The sequence below is a fragment of the Seriola aureovittata genome, chromosome 10, assembly GCF_021018895.1.
Source record: "Seriola aureovittata isolate HTS-2021-v1 ecotype China chromosome 10, ASM2101889v1, whole genome shotgun sequence".
Lineage (NCBI taxonomy): Eukaryota > Metazoa > Chordata > Actinopteri > Carangiformes > Carangidae > Seriola > Seriola aureovittata.
Window position 1 is genome coordinate 4,415,439 of NC_079373.1, and position 15,471 is coordinate 4,430,909.

The window sequence follows — 15,471 nt, forward strand, 5'->3', positions numbered from 1 at the left end:
CCGATGGTTCTTTAATGAGAAAAATATTCTGGCACTGAAACAACGCGCCGCATGTTTTGAGTTACAGCTTGGAATAAATAGGAGAAGAATTGTATGGCAAAAGCAGCGCAAAAAAGTGACCAACAACAGAACAACTCAACAAACAATAAATGGCACTTTTTTTAAAGAAGAACCTGGGACGGGTTGTACTACTGTAAGTGAATATATAAATATCCATCCCCCCCCCCCTTCTGTCTCTCTGTCGATGGTTGGGCTGTGAGTGTAACGGTTACTCGTCCAGCTGTTCTGATTTTTATCGCATTAAGTATCATATCTGGACAAACCTCTCATGAGACTCACGCAAGAATTTCACAGTTGCTGGAAGGGAGCAGCGCTTTTAATAAAGCAGTGCTTCTTTTTTGCCCGGTGCTGCGCTGGACAAGGATACACCCGTCCTCTCTCTCCCTCCCTCCCTCCCTCCCTCCCTCCCTCTCCATCTCTCTCTCTCTCCCTCACTCTCTCTCCCTCTCTCTCTCTCTCTCTCTCTCTCTCTTTTAAGCCATGTCTCTCTCCATCGCAGCACTGGGCTTGCAGGCTGTAAATCACAATTAGGGGGTTCATTAGATATGGCTGATTTATTAAGACCCAGGGCTTGTCTCTGGGCCTTTCAGCTATATATTAGCTGACTACAAGATCTCATACATAGTTATGAGACATGCTGTTTACTGTATGGCGTATAGGGTCATATGCCAATAGATATTAATTATTGAATGAGATTCCATAGGTTAAATTAACAGCATCTAGATGATAAATCATTTGCATTTGTATATATTTCTTTTTCCGTGCGCTGCAGTTATTGTTGCATATGTATCTTTTAATAACCACAAACTGGCAGCAGCATCCAAACTGTGTCTCTATTATCAGCGAGTGATCCAGCATCTGAAAGGGAGCCAAGCATTTCGGAGCCTCATCCAAAGGCTTTGACAAACATACTCTGGAGCTGTTTGCCCTCTTCAACACGCACACATAAATTTGGCCTGTGTTCATATCACAGTTACTCCAGTCTTAAGTGTCCCTGGCTCACAGAATGCTGTATTGTCTCCCCTGTAAATCAAACTGCATTTATCACGCTGCATATCAGCCATTGTCAACAGTCGCCTGTAAACACAGGAACCAGATAAGGTGGTGTGTAAACTCTTTCATGTCAAAGAAAAGTAATGCTCTGTTAGCGCACCACGAGCTCACTAATCCACCATCTCTGACCTGCTATTCCTGCCCTGCCAAGACCAAATGACTGAGCTCAATACATTACATTAACATTCGAAACGCACTGCAAAAACATCCTGAAACCGCAATCAACAGCTTTTGATTTCCAAAACGGCCCTTCATGAACCAGGCCTGCATCCAAAATCATTTTCCTTTCTTTCTTTTTCTCTCTCTCTGTCGACGTCTCTCTTTTCTCCAGCATACCAGCATGCCTGCTCATCCCCTGGCACCTTACGGGCCGGATCATTGAACCTCAAGGGAACTATAGAAATAGTTCTGGATTAGTTACAGCTTGAACAGGTGAGCTCTGACTTGTTCAGGCCTATTTATAGTGAGCATGAAATCCTATTGTTAAGAATAGAGGAGGGTTTGCAGACACAGCATAGATGGGAAGAGGAGATAAAGAAAGAGAAGGAGAATCTTGGCTCATTCGAAACCCTTCCTGTTCTTAATCTAGACACTGATCTGAAGTGATCACTTAGACTAATACTAATGACACTGTACATTCCTATAAAGTGACATAAGGATAAATATCACAAACAAGATCTGCCTCAGGTGTGTGTGTGTCTGGAAAGAACTAAAAGCTACAGCCTTTTTACAGCCTATTTTTCACTTCATACTATGATTTCCTTGAAGTTATACCATTTAAGCATTGACTATAACATTCTTTAACAGAACTGAAAATATAAGTTAAAAGATAAATTAGAAAAAAGTGACACCTTCTACAAAATAACTTTAAGGCAGCAAATAACAATTATTCTAATTCTTGATTAATTTTTGATTAATGATTTGGTCTATAAATGATAGAAAATTGTGAAACAGACCCTTTTAATTGCCTTTTTTGCACCACTAACAGTTAAAACCCAAAGATATTTAATTTACTATCATGTTTTTCTTTTTTTTGCCACTTTTGCTCAAAAATAACAACTTTGACGGTTACTTGCACACTCAATAGATCAAACCAGCCTCTCAGTTACAGTAACAGTGAAGTGTAATTAAAACATTTCGGGTCGGGGCATGTATCCTCACACACACACACACACACACACACACGCTTTCCTCCGGCTGACTCCTGGTACATGACTAATTGACGGTGACAGAGAACAAAGGAGAGGATTACGGGATTGAGCGTGTGACACACAGCCACAGGTCAGGAGGCGGTTTAGTCTCTAACTGTGATTATGGACGAGCAGGTGTCAGCGGAGGACGCAGCCGCAGCCGACACCTCTACACGCTGCTCGTCCCCGTTCCAGTTGCCAGTGGGACGGGCTCTGCTGTGTGATACTACAAGACATCAACCGGTGTCAGCAAGACAAAAGCAGAAGAGACGGATCAGGCCCATGTTTGATGGACCTGACTGAATAAACCAGGCACCATGTTTCACTGCCTTTATTTCTTTATTGCCTTATTGCTTCGTGCCTAATTATTAATTAAAACATTTTTAACTGTTAAATTGAATTGAAGACCTTGAGCCTAAATTCATGGAAATAATTCCCATTGCAGAACATTTTCTGAAAAGTTGGCATCTTCACAAAGTAAAAAGGTAATGCATGGTATGAATTATGGCTCAATTGGCCACTTATTATCTTGTGCGCTTGGAGAAACACTGTGTTATTCGCTTTAGCCGTCCGGCCTCTTTATCAGCGCAGCCTATAATTGCTCGACGGCCCCGTTGATTTTGAAGCTAACCAGAAGCGATGTCATCCCTCGGCTCTCGCTACAATGGGGCTCATTGGATTAAGTTCGAGCAGGCTTTGTTAAAAGCTGGTGCAAATCTAATCAAGGAAGAGACCGCAATTACGCTAGCATGTACTTAAACGAACCGATCACTAAAAATGAAGGCATTGGGTGTAGGAATGCGATCAGCAGCCATTAAGGCCAGTTAATTTCAGCTGATGGCAGCTTTAAAATGAGATGCAGGATTTTTTTTTCTTTACTGTAATGAGAATACTGTAATGACGACAATGCGGGGCTGTTGGTGTTTGGTAGTGAGCTGCGTTCAGGGTCAGTAAAAAAAAAAGAGTGGTCACACATGGGAAGCTGCCACAAGTCTCTTGGAAACAGGTGTTAGCTTTGCAGCAGAGGTAATTGTTGCAGAGACGGCACTTTGTGTTCTGACCTTCCCTCATTCTACCTACATGGACGACACTGCATTCAAGCACAAGCTATTTAAAAACCCTCTGCTTTTTTTTAATGAAGTGTTGACGGAAGCCAAACAGCTGCAAATAACCTCTTTCCAGCTACAACCTGTTGAAGAATGTAAAAAAAAAAAAAAGGTGATGAGGTATATTGTTTGGAGGGAATGATGGGCTGGATCACCATGATCTAAGAACCAGGCGGTGTCCCCTGTAGCCCCTAGCACAACAGCTGAAACTGACCCTGACCCCTGACCTCGATGACCCGTGAAAGTTAAAACAGGAAGCAATTATCCTGAATATCAGCAGGTCCTGTGGCATTCCTCAACAAGAAGCCTGAAGACCATGCAGATACCAGTTGTCACCAAAGAAAGAAGACGTGAGCATGTACTCGTGGACAGACTGGTAGTGTAGCTGAATAGTGTGTGCTGGGAGGAAACTTTCCTTGGAATAACAAAAAACATTTTTATAAATTCTTAAATAGCAACTGAAATACTCTGAATGAATATTGAAATAGTGTCTTAAAACTTTAGGACAATTTAAAGTAACAGAGTGTAAAATTACAGATTTTCAAATTATGGTGTTATATATTTTTGTTTAGTCTTTTGTTTTTAGCACAGAACAAAACAAATGAAACACATGTTTATAGTCATAAATCAGTAGGTTAAACTACATAACTAACTTTCCTGAAAAAATAAAGCACAGCTCCTCACCGACAGACTCCGATGTAAGAACAAACTCAAAAAACACATTTACTCTCAGTTCTCTTCAACATTTTCCCTGTTCTCCTCCAATTTTAGCTTCGCCAATTCCCTGTGTACTACAGGTCCCTCCACTGCCAACTCCTTCATTTGGCCTGGTGTGTGTGTGTGTGTGTGTGTGTGTGTGTGTGTGTGTGTGTGTACGTGTATGTACGTGCATGTGTATGTGTCATGTGCTTTTTCCAAGGCACCAGCACTGAAGTCGCCATTAGAAGGTTAAGACTTCAGCAGAAGAGAGGTTGGACTTTATGTCCCGTTAACAGGACATTGGAGGGACGGAGGGGAGGAAGGAATAATTATGTCTCCTAATCATTTTTGATAATCTGGTCACCCTGGTTACTGCACATGAACTGCTATCTCACTCAATGACGTCATATTCAGCTGTGTGACACGTGAGGGTGATGTAAAAAAAAAAAAAAAACACTTGTAAGGAACACTTGTTGCACTTATTCAAAGTTTCCCGTCATTAGTCTCCCACGACCGGTCTGATGACACTTCTTAGAATTACTTTCATTTTGACTTTTTTGAAGTTTTGAATATTATTTAAGCACTAACCACTAAGAGTCACAAGTCAGACACAGGAATGTGCTCCCTTCTCGTCTTCCCACCTGCCGACACTGTCCACTGTTTTTCCTCTGTGCCATCCAGGTGCATACTTCATCCTAAAACTTATCGCCACCATAGATCCATATAAGTTACAGTGCACACCACATACAGTAAATGCAACATCAGTTCCAGCTGGAGACCTTGCTGTCTGTCATACCCCTCTCCCGAAAATGCCTCTTTCTAAAATCGTTGCCGTTCGGGAAACAAGATCCCCAGAGCTTGTCCACAGGTGAGGTAGTACTCTGTTCCTGTCCCTAATCAAAGCCCAGAACCCACGGATGATGCTGTGGAGCTGACCAGCAGCCCCCAGCTGAAAACTGGTCTCACTGGTTGTCTTTAAGGAGGCGTGAACATGTGGCCTCCATGTCAAGCAGGGTGTTACTGAAAAAGAGCACCCCCTGACGAAAACGCTTTCCCTGGATAAATCAAAGGTTAAAATATATAGATCCATCTCCAAGCTGCTCTCCTCCCTCACCTCCCTCCTTTCTCACTCTGCCTCCTCATCTAGCCTGTGCATTACCTCATCAGAGGAGGATCTGCCTAAAGCCGCAGCGGTCGCACAACAGACAAAAGCGCTCATCTCCAGGAAGCCGCTGCCGCTGCCTGTGGTTTTGGAGAGAGGAGAAGAGAGGGGAAAAAGTGACTCAGCCCCACGGCTCCTTTCTTCTCTCTGCCGACTTAGGGATAAATGGAGGGATAAAGCACAGGGGGAGATAATATTTAGAGCAGGCCCCATTTCAAGGGCAATAGAAGAGAGAAAGTGGGGTATGAGCTTGGGTGGTTTGGGAAGTAGCCACGAGGGTCGGTCTATACTGTTACTGGCAGCGGGCCTCGCACCGTGGATTTATGTGTAGTGGGGAGGAACCGCTGCTGGCCCGGCCCTGCCTCAAAGCCCCGGCCGCTGCAAGCTCCACGAGCCTCTTCAAAACAAACCAGATGGGCCTCAGACGGGATGTTGATGAGGCATGAGTGTGCAAAACACAAACATGCACGCAAGCACAAACACAAATAAATCGATACAGACTCGGCCTGACAAACAACTAAATACATAACACACAAACATATGTACTGGTCGCGCATGCGCTGGCGAGCTGGCACGCATGAACGAATGTACTGACTTGAAGCGTGGCCGTGGCAGATCGCTGAACTTCACTCCTCTTTTCCCACCGTTAAATAAGTTCCTTGCCGCAAACTTGCAAGGCATTCTGTCCACTTTAGGCCTAAGTGGACATTTCATATGTGTGGACAAATCAGATCAATTAACTAAACGTCCCAGCTCAAGGGGACATAATAGCTCACTGTTAACATAAGGTTAAGCACTGAGAAACTTCACTAAATTTTGTTAGACGCTGCCCATTAGCCGCACTGATCCGTCTTACACTGTAACGCTGTGAAGTTCACATACAAAGCTTGAGGCAACAAGGAACGGAGCAGAGGAGGACATTGTTGTGCGGAAGCCAAACAGGTAACCTCAGTGGGTTCATTAGCTCATTAACTCATTAGTTTATCACAAATCATCCCAATGGCTGCTTGCTGTCTGGTCACTTTTTCTAACTCTTTGCAAATGACTGCCATTACAGCAACCATGTGTAACAAGAAAGCTCCACAATTAGGCCGAATTCTTCTCTCAAAGTCTTCTTCACTGCTTCTACTTACAGCTGCATGTAAAACTTGGACTTTGCAGGTTCAAGCTTATAATATCTGCGAGGAAAATGCTTGTATCAGTAAAAGCCGTGCTGGAGAAACACACGTGATCTTCTTTTCTTAATCCAACACTAAACAGTTTTTGGATACACAAATAAAAATCTGGATCCAGTTCTCCACGCTTCAAAGGTAAATACACTGCAACCAATAAGAACCTGTTTCAAGACAGATTTTGTGTTCTGTCTGATGACACACGCGCCTGCTCCTCTGATCATTAGATATATACAGTCAAGTCAAGCCCTTGATTCTGCAGATCCTTCAACACGCAGCAGCAGCGGTCGCCCTTCCAAAGTCTTATAAAACAAAGATACCATAAATTGCTGCTGTCACGACAGGATCAGTGCCCTATAAAGGCTGTAATTTTGTTATGAGGGTCCACCTGTCAACTCACCGCAATGTAATTACATTTGAAAAGTAACTGCATGTTAAAAGACACAATAATGTGATTTCGAGTTTCGGGATGAACTGATGAAATTAAGGGAGTTTGATGAAATTAAAAGTGAGCCTAAGTGGTCCGGTTTTCCCCAATCGTGACACAATTCCTTTCTTCAAACACAGCGCAGTTAGACAGAAGAAAAGATAGATAAGGCTCTCTATAAATTACTGGGATGTTTTTATTATTTAATGGCAGTTTGATAAAAATCATCTACCAAAGGATCTAAAAACATCTGTCATCAGAGGTCCCTTATTTGCTGTTGCTCTAGATCAGTGTTTCCGACTTTTTTTTTTGGCTATAAAAGCTATATTTAATTGCAGCATCTTGTCGCAGTTCTCAGTATAGGTCAACAACACTGATGCCTCCTTCTCTGGTTGTTATATTTGAATACATTTCAGAGGGATGAGGGATAAAAATATTGAGTAAGTGACTAAAGAATCCCAGCAAACATCTTAAACAGAACATATTTTAAACTTTTCCTGCATTTGAAGTGTTGATCCATAAGAAGATATATTTGCAAGGCTGGATTTTGGGTCCAGGTGGGCGGGGCTTGGGTCGTGGCTGAGGGCGGTAACTGTTTTGTTGTGACATCACAAAGTTCCAGAAGTCCTGACGGCTGGTTTTAAGGATCAGTTTCTGAATACAGGCTGTGTGCATTTCTCTGAGGACTGAGGCTTTGATACTTTCACAGTATTAATATAGAACCTAGACTTGCTTTATAATCAAACAACACATGGACAGAGAACTTTAGACTGGATGGACCTTTGAGAAAGTTGATTTTTTTGCAGTAGAAATGTTTCTTTCTGCTTCCTACATCAATCATCAATGACCCCAAAGCTCTATGTTGTAACCCTTTAATTGCGCCATGACCCCATGGTGGAAAACTACAGCTCTAGATTGTGATACAAGACGATTTACACGACCCATAAATCAAGTCTTTGAAACTGAACCCCCCGACCGACCAACCGACCGGCAGAACACAGATTATCACCCACAACAAAACACTGACGCTCATCTGTCCATTCTGCGAGTGAGATGCCAGCGAGAATCACACAGGCCACTTGTTGACCCAGCAGTGACACGGCTCAAGGGCCACTACAGAGAGCCTTAATAAGAATTCTTAAACAGGGGGATTAGCCAGATGGTCAGATCACTCTTTTCTCCAACCACTCCCATCTGTACATTTCATGTCTCCCGCCTCTGCTGAAACCATCCAGATCGGCCGCTGCAGCCTCACCAGCGTAATTTGGGCTAGTGTTACCTACAGCACTGTTTGACTCCAGATATAATCTTTATTGCTCACAGAGAGAAAGTCCATTAAAAGGCATACTGTAGGTCCCGGTGCTGAAAGGTTCCTGGAGTGATGCCTGTGAGAGTCTTTAAAAGACCCCTTTCTTCACCCGAGTGAAAGCAGCTATTGAGGGTGCACAGGGCAGAATACTAACTGGAGTGGAGGTCTGCATTTGCTGCGAAACAAATCAAAAGCGTTCTGTATGTGCTGATGGAGGGGAGAGAGGTAGTGGACATGCACACAAGTCAGCTACAGTTTTGTTAGCATGGACTAACACACACGCACACACACACACACACACACACACACACACACACACACACACACACACACACACACACACTGCTGCTCTGCTGAAACAACTGCTGGTGCCAAACGTGGCATGTTCAAACACCACCATGACTTGCTCCGTTCTGCACGGAGGAAACAATAATGTGTTCTCCATTAGAGCTTAAAATCTACCATTTGTTGGACATAAACATCCAGAGTGCCAAACGGTGGCACACACAAGAGGGCCATGTTAGTGTACCAGAAAATACATTTTGCTGAGGGGAAACTTACAGAAATAAGAGACTTCAACTCCAACACCCTCTTCTCACTTGTGGATGACTTTAAAATTCATGAACGTCACCTGAAAAAGAGGAAAACAGAAGAAAATGATTGTATTTCCGATAATAATTGTGTAGTAGTCATCATCACTATTAATCAAATGATCAGTTTCAATTTCTTTTTTATGTCTAATGGTGTCTAACCATACAGATTTGTGAGCCATTTGTTTCTCAGACTTCTTCCTCCACCCAAATACAATGGGGGTGTAACTACAATGAAATAGCTGTTGACATGTGTTCTGTAGATTATCCAGGACTGAATCCTAAAATCTGGGCAAGCAAAACCAAAATTTTAAGTGAATCAGGAAACATTTTTTAACAAACACGGACTAAATTCTTCGCATCATGCCAACTTATGAAAATTTGAATTGGAACGTGTTTCTGGAGCCCAGTGAAGGGCCCACCTGAGGTCTCTCTGTAGTGGATGTTCGAGACAGAACAGAGGTCCTGTGTGAAGTCCGCAGCAGCGCCAACAGAGGATCACTGTATTTCTCTCACAGCAGTTTCGCTGCACAAACAACGGCACCGACTCAGCCACGCAAAGCCCAACAAACGACAAACAGAGTGATTCTTGTGCGTGGCTTTGAAGTCGGAAAAAAAATTGGCCACAATCTTTCTTAATACAGTTAGTGATGCCTGATATTTTCTTTCAAAAATTTGTCCCGATGAGAGCGGGAACAAATACGCTTGTCAAGTGGACAGCTTGCCATTCCTTGGATGCCTGGCTTAAACAGCCCACTCTGACTCCAGGAGCTAACCTGGAGTCAGCCTTATTATAGCCTCACACGCACACAAGCACACACTACAAACAACCATTTGCTAAACCAAGGTCCTAAAAAACAAATAATAACATCAAAGAGGTCAAACTGCCGATGGTCCGCTTTGAAGGTGCACTGCTCAGGACAGAGGGCCCCAAATTGAGAGAGGATGGGAGGCAGTCTTAATTGAGAGTGGGAGGCCGCTAATTAAAGAAAGAAAGAAGCTGAACAGGATGAGGACAGAGTTAAAGAGAGAGGCTGTGTTCACAGACACACAGGCAACACAACATTCAGAGCACTATATGTATCGTGACCGCGCCTTAACACAGCATCTAAGTTGTACAAAGAGCGCAATATAAACACGCCTTTGATTCCACAATTTGAGGCTAATTGAGAACAATGAAGAAAAAAGGCAACACTGGGCATGTATGATCTTTTATTCATGTATTGAATCAAGCAAATGATTCTCTTGGATGCATTTTTCTCTCAGGGCATAATTAAGGGCAATTCTGACCAGAACAACTCAAAGACTTGTACGCTAAGAAGTTCTTGTGATAATAATAATTATAACAAATAGTCGGCAAAAAAACACACTTCGGAGAAACATCCCTGCAAATATTTCTGTAAGACGCAACTTCTTTCTCCTCTCTCTCTGTCTCTCCCTCTCTCTCTCTCTTTGTAGAAGAAGCAGGATTCCCCAACAAAAGCTGAAAAGACCAAAGACTCAAAGAAGCCACCTTTTCAATCAAGTGACTGCGAGCTGGAATCCCCTGAGTGCTGTTCACACTCTGCAGTGCTCGCTGACCCGTCTGAACACGTTCCAGATGTCTGTAGAACCAGTTATTCTGTTTCCTCTTCTTCTACCCCCCACCTCCCCCCAACCCCCTCAACCCCCCCCTTTCCTCCCTCCCTCCTCCATTCCTCCGCTCCACATGCCTTGCCACTCATCTGCAGATGGCAGATCTGACACCTGGAGGATGCTGGGTAATCAGAGAGACAGCTGGCTGCCCAGTAGAGGAGAGTAGTTGCAAAACGCACATGCTCTCACACACACACACACACGCACGCACGCACACACACATGCTTTCAGTCACAGCCTTCACACTCACATTCACACTAACATGCATGCGTTCTGCACAAAACATCCCTTGCGTTTCTGTATATGCTGATATACAGTGAACACACAGTGCATACAGCCCTGTGTTTATAAAGTGCCCCCTCCACTTTGGTAATACTGTATGTACAAGCCACCCACTGGACAATCCACTGACAGGTGTGGTGCAGGGTAGATTAGGATGACACGGTCTTAAATAATAATATGTTTTACAGTTACTGTAACTATCTGTGTGTAGGAGTGGTGCTATAATGCACTGAAGGTGTGGCAGGAGAGTTCATGACTATAGACTACCTGCCCCTGTAGATTTTCAAGCTTCTACATGTGCACATTAACCCTCCGTGAGCCGCAACGTCCATGTTAATAAGGTGAAGCCAAAGAAACAAAAAATAACTCAGTCTTCATTGTCTTTCAGCTTCCTCACAATATGATGATATAGAGCTATTGTTTTAATAAATTCTATTGTAATACTAAAGTACACTTTCATTTTATACATAAGTATTTAAGTACTTCTTCTGAAGTGCTACTAAAAAGGAACTTCTACACATTAGAGCCATTACACTTGATCTAAATATGTGATTTTTGCAAATATTTGCCACATTGTGAGATACAGTGATATGTTACAGAGGGATTTCACAGACCTGAAGAGTGAAAAAGAGAGATGGTCTTCTGGAAGTAGATGGGAATCATTGAGTTACTGGAACCAGTCAGCACTCAGACAAGCTGTCACACACGCTCAGACAGTAACTAAGTACATTTACTTGAGTACTCTACTTAAGTGTATTTTTCAAGTACAATGACTTTTACTCCACCACACTTAAAAAGACAAATATTGTATTTTGATTCCACTACATTTCTATGAAGTATTCGTCACTTTGAAGCAAAGCTTTTAGTCAGTGGAATTAATTTTATTTTGTTTTGAAAAATGTAACAGGCCTGTCAATCATGTTGTGCTGCTGCATTTTTGAACTTGGCAGTGGCCTAATGATGGCTATGTTAGAAGTCAGAGGTCTGTAACTACTGTAGGTATGATTGTTTTTTTTTCCCCTGTGTAAACTGCATCCAGAGCAAAGCTGTTTGATGGACACATGTGCACACACACATGCACACAGCCAGAGCCGTGTCAGAACCCTATGGCCAGAACACTGCCATGCTGTTTTTTGAGGGGTGGGGCGTGCTAAATAAAAAAATAAAAAAATAAATATGAAATTGCTCCTTTTGTTGTTGTTATGGTGACTTCTACAGACTGTAGAATATTCTACAAGCTTTTTCTTCGACAGGTTCTACAGTCAGTTCATTCAGTAGGTTGTGTCAGAGTCATCAGGTTCTGTAAATACTTACTACTTTTGAATACTTTTTTAAAATCAAGTACTCCGGTACTTTAACTCAAGTGAAAATCTGACTGAACAACCTTCACTAGTATTGGAGTAATTTTTAACCAGGAGGATCTATACTTTGACTCAAGTAATAGAGTTGTTGACTTTTTTCTGTCTCACTCTTCTGTTCATGATCTCCCCACATGTCCAGTCTCAACCATTGCTCCTCTCATCCACCTCAGAGGGGGAGCTGACACAGGAGCCGCGGGCTATAAAGCCATTTCAGGATCCTCCTGACAACTGCAGGAAGTAACAGCTACCTTTTTGGCCCATTGTCCAACAGCTGTAAAATGGCACATGTTGCCCTACTGTTGAGCCAGCAGCAAGAAAAAAAAAAGCACCTGTCTGGACGACCTTGGAGCAAGCAAAACGAAAGGCCAGAGCCATGCTTCTGGCAAAAGCAAAGCCGTGATATCGTGGCCTCGCAGACTGTATCAGGAGAGGTAAAAGATATGGTGCACAACAAGGAGATACACTGTATTATATTCAGAGTGAGGCCTGCACCTGCACAATGAATGCACGCATTCACGCAACAAAATATGCACAGTCCCAAATGTTGTCTTGTCGCAGCTGTCAATGCCACTTGTGCAGACGTGGACACACTGGAGTAAGAACAATGGAACTCTATGAGACAGAAGCTCTCTCAATGAGCTTAGCACCACATGAGGCTCCGTGCTGCCACTTCCATGTCTGCACCATAGGAAGCGGAGTATGGCTCCAACTAATCATATGGGCATTTAAGCCAGAATGAGGCTGAGTTGACCCATAAATAACGAGCTTAAAGCAACACGCTGACTCTGTTTCTCTGCAAGCAAATTATCTTCCTGTTATCACTGAGCTATTTCACTGCATTTCACACTATGAAATTGTGACTGACAGGTTGTCAAACTTCAGATATCAATCCTATCTTCTAAAAACATGCGTTTCATAACAAAGTAATCTGCTTCACTAATACGTTTCAGAGAATTTCTGCTGGATTATGTTCACTGGCAATGTTTATTCCAATCTTTGAGGAGTGACATCCTTAAATGCCAGGGTATGTTTGAAACAAACTAGTTCGTTTGTCATGTTGTCCAGGCATGTCTGAAGGCAAAAGTGTTTATAGCTGATCTGAACAGCCACGCTGGAAGGCAGGGCGAAACCCTGGCTGACATAGAGAAGTGTGAAAACACAATAAACACTCAAATGAAACAGACAAACTTTCCTTAAAAGTGCTGGTGCTGTTGCACTCATTCATGAAAAAATAAAAATAATTAAAGGTCCTATATTGTATAAAGGTAGATGCCCATGTGTTCTTTGATTATAAAGTAGGTCTAGGTTCTATACAAAGATTGTAAAAGTATCAAAGCCTCAGTCCACAGAGAAATGCACACAGCCTGTATTCACAAACTGAGCCTTAAAACGAGCCATCAGGACTTCTGTAACTTTGTGATGTCACAACAAAGCAGTCACCGACCTCAGCCATGTCCCAAGCCCCGCCCAACTGGACCCACCATCCAACCTTGGAGGATTCGGTTTCTCTGAGTATTTACCTGAAATCGGCTATATTTTTATTAGATCACTTAGAAAACAGTGAGCCAATCAGAGGAGAGAATCAGAGCCTCCTCTCTTCTGAGTGGTTCGCCAACCTGTTGTTTCTAGAGCTCCAGAGAGAAGCCTTAGATGTAAAACTACATTGAGATGGTTTTTGGTTTAAATAAAACACAGGAAAAGTGTAAAAAATGTGATCTTTAAAGGGACACTCCATCAACTTCACACATCAGGATCAGTTTACTGATGATGGGAAGGAGAAGCTGTGTAAAGTCTAACAAAATAACTTTGATGGTGTCATAGTGATATCATCAGGGTTGTCAAGCGTGGAGACTACGGCCTGTGTTACAATCTGGATGTGTGAAGACTGAAAAACAGAAAGAACAATGGAAAGGTATAAAATATGGGACCTTTAAAGCAGCAGAGATACGTTTCAGTCCTGCCCACCTTCTGAACTTTGTACCCAGGCTAAAGTGGTTTTGATTGTCGGGGTGTCAGTTCCAGAAAATTAAAATGAAATTGTGAGATGAAGCGCCCCCTTAACCCCCAGTTCATCTAAAGGTGGTTGGTCGGGCGTGTGAACGCAGGACTTGGAGGGGTCTGCATCTAGTTTGGTTGTGTTTAGTTCTGTTTGCCAAAGGGTTGGGAAGGATAATATTTCACCATTAATGTTTTCTGTTTATGCTGATAAAGAGACAGAGTTGCAGATATACACGTGGGTGGTCAAACCGCTGCTCAGAGCACCTTTAATAAGTGCAACAAGTGAAGAGGATGTTTGCATGAGTGAAAAGCTTTTGTGTTTCCTTCACAAAAGGCCTAGGTGAACATTACAGAGGCTTAAGTGACAACATGTATTCTCTCCAGAGTCGCTGTTAACATGAAATATTGCTCAAGTGAAGGGTGGGAGGGAGAGAGAGGGTTGGTAGGGGCAAGCGCCAGCACATACGTTTCGACCTCGCCCCTCTGCTTGCTACCCTTAGGAGATTACATTAGGGCGCTCACCATTGTCCCGCTTCTTCAAGACAAAGCCTGTTCCACTGTGCAAACAGCGCGCCTTGGAAAGATTGTAAAAACAAGAGGTGAATGTCAAAGGCAGAAGTGAATAGGATCTCTCCCTTCTTTTGTCAAGCCGATGAGGTATGCACAAACACATCGCTGCGTGACAGAGAAGAAAGGAGGGCCTTGTGAGGGAAGCAGCCGGAAAAAGTTGGAGCGTCTTTGCATGAAAAGGCCAATACCGTGAGAAGTCGCCTGCCTGACTCCTGAGTCTATAGAAAAACCCCTCCACAAGTATTTGGATGAAAGACCCCCCCCCCCCCAAAAAAAAAAACAAAACACAGAAGCCATCACGCTAAAGACAAAACACAAGGAATGGAATGACAACCTATAGCTGTAGAGAGAAAGCTTTTCTGGGATATAGAACATAAGTTTGCAAAACTTTTTTTTCTTTGTATCCAGCAAAAAAAAAAACACAGTAGTACAAAATAATATAATCATCAATAAAGTAAATTTTCCTCATTTGCTGCAAAGTGATATCAGATGTATGAAGACCAGCCAACCACTGCTAAGCGTTCACTATCCCTGCCTGAAGTCAGCCTTGTCACGACCCAAACAAGGCTTTAACTGTCAGGGGCAATTAATGAGGGCGACCTCGGCTCCCTCTAATTTACAAGGCCAGCGCCAGTCTGTAATTAATTGCTGCATGCATAAATGTAAATGAGTCCACTGGGGAAGCAGAGTGAGGAAAAAACGGCTGTCAGGCCAATATTCCTGCAGGGAGCAATCTGCGAGAGAGGGAAATGATTTAGAGGACAGCGCACAAATCTGCTTCTCTGTAAAACATGGAGAAGCCCAACATGAGGGGAGGCTTGTTGAGGTGAGGAGGAGGTGGTTGTCAGAAATGGCTT

At 43.0% G+C, this 15,471-nt stretch overlaps 1 protein-coding gene across 6 annotated transcripts in view; it reads right to left on the reverse strand.

Moving 5' to 3' along the window:
* Positions 1 to 15,471, reverse strand: part of LOC130176085 (transcription factor SOX-6-like) — a 118,561-nt gene that overhangs the window by 90,012 nt on the left and 13,078 nt on the right. For 5 of the 6 annotated variants that reach the window (XM_056386955.1, XM_056386953.1, XM_056386954.1 and 2 more), the window contains exon 2: positions 8,740 to 8,809. The exons of the other annotated variant lie outside the window; for it this stretch is intronic. The gene's annotated coding sequence lies outside the window, so the exon portion shown is untranslated. The remainder of the gene's footprint in view (positions 1 to 8,739; positions 8,810 to 15,471) is intronic. 6 annotated transcript variants of the gene reach the window in all.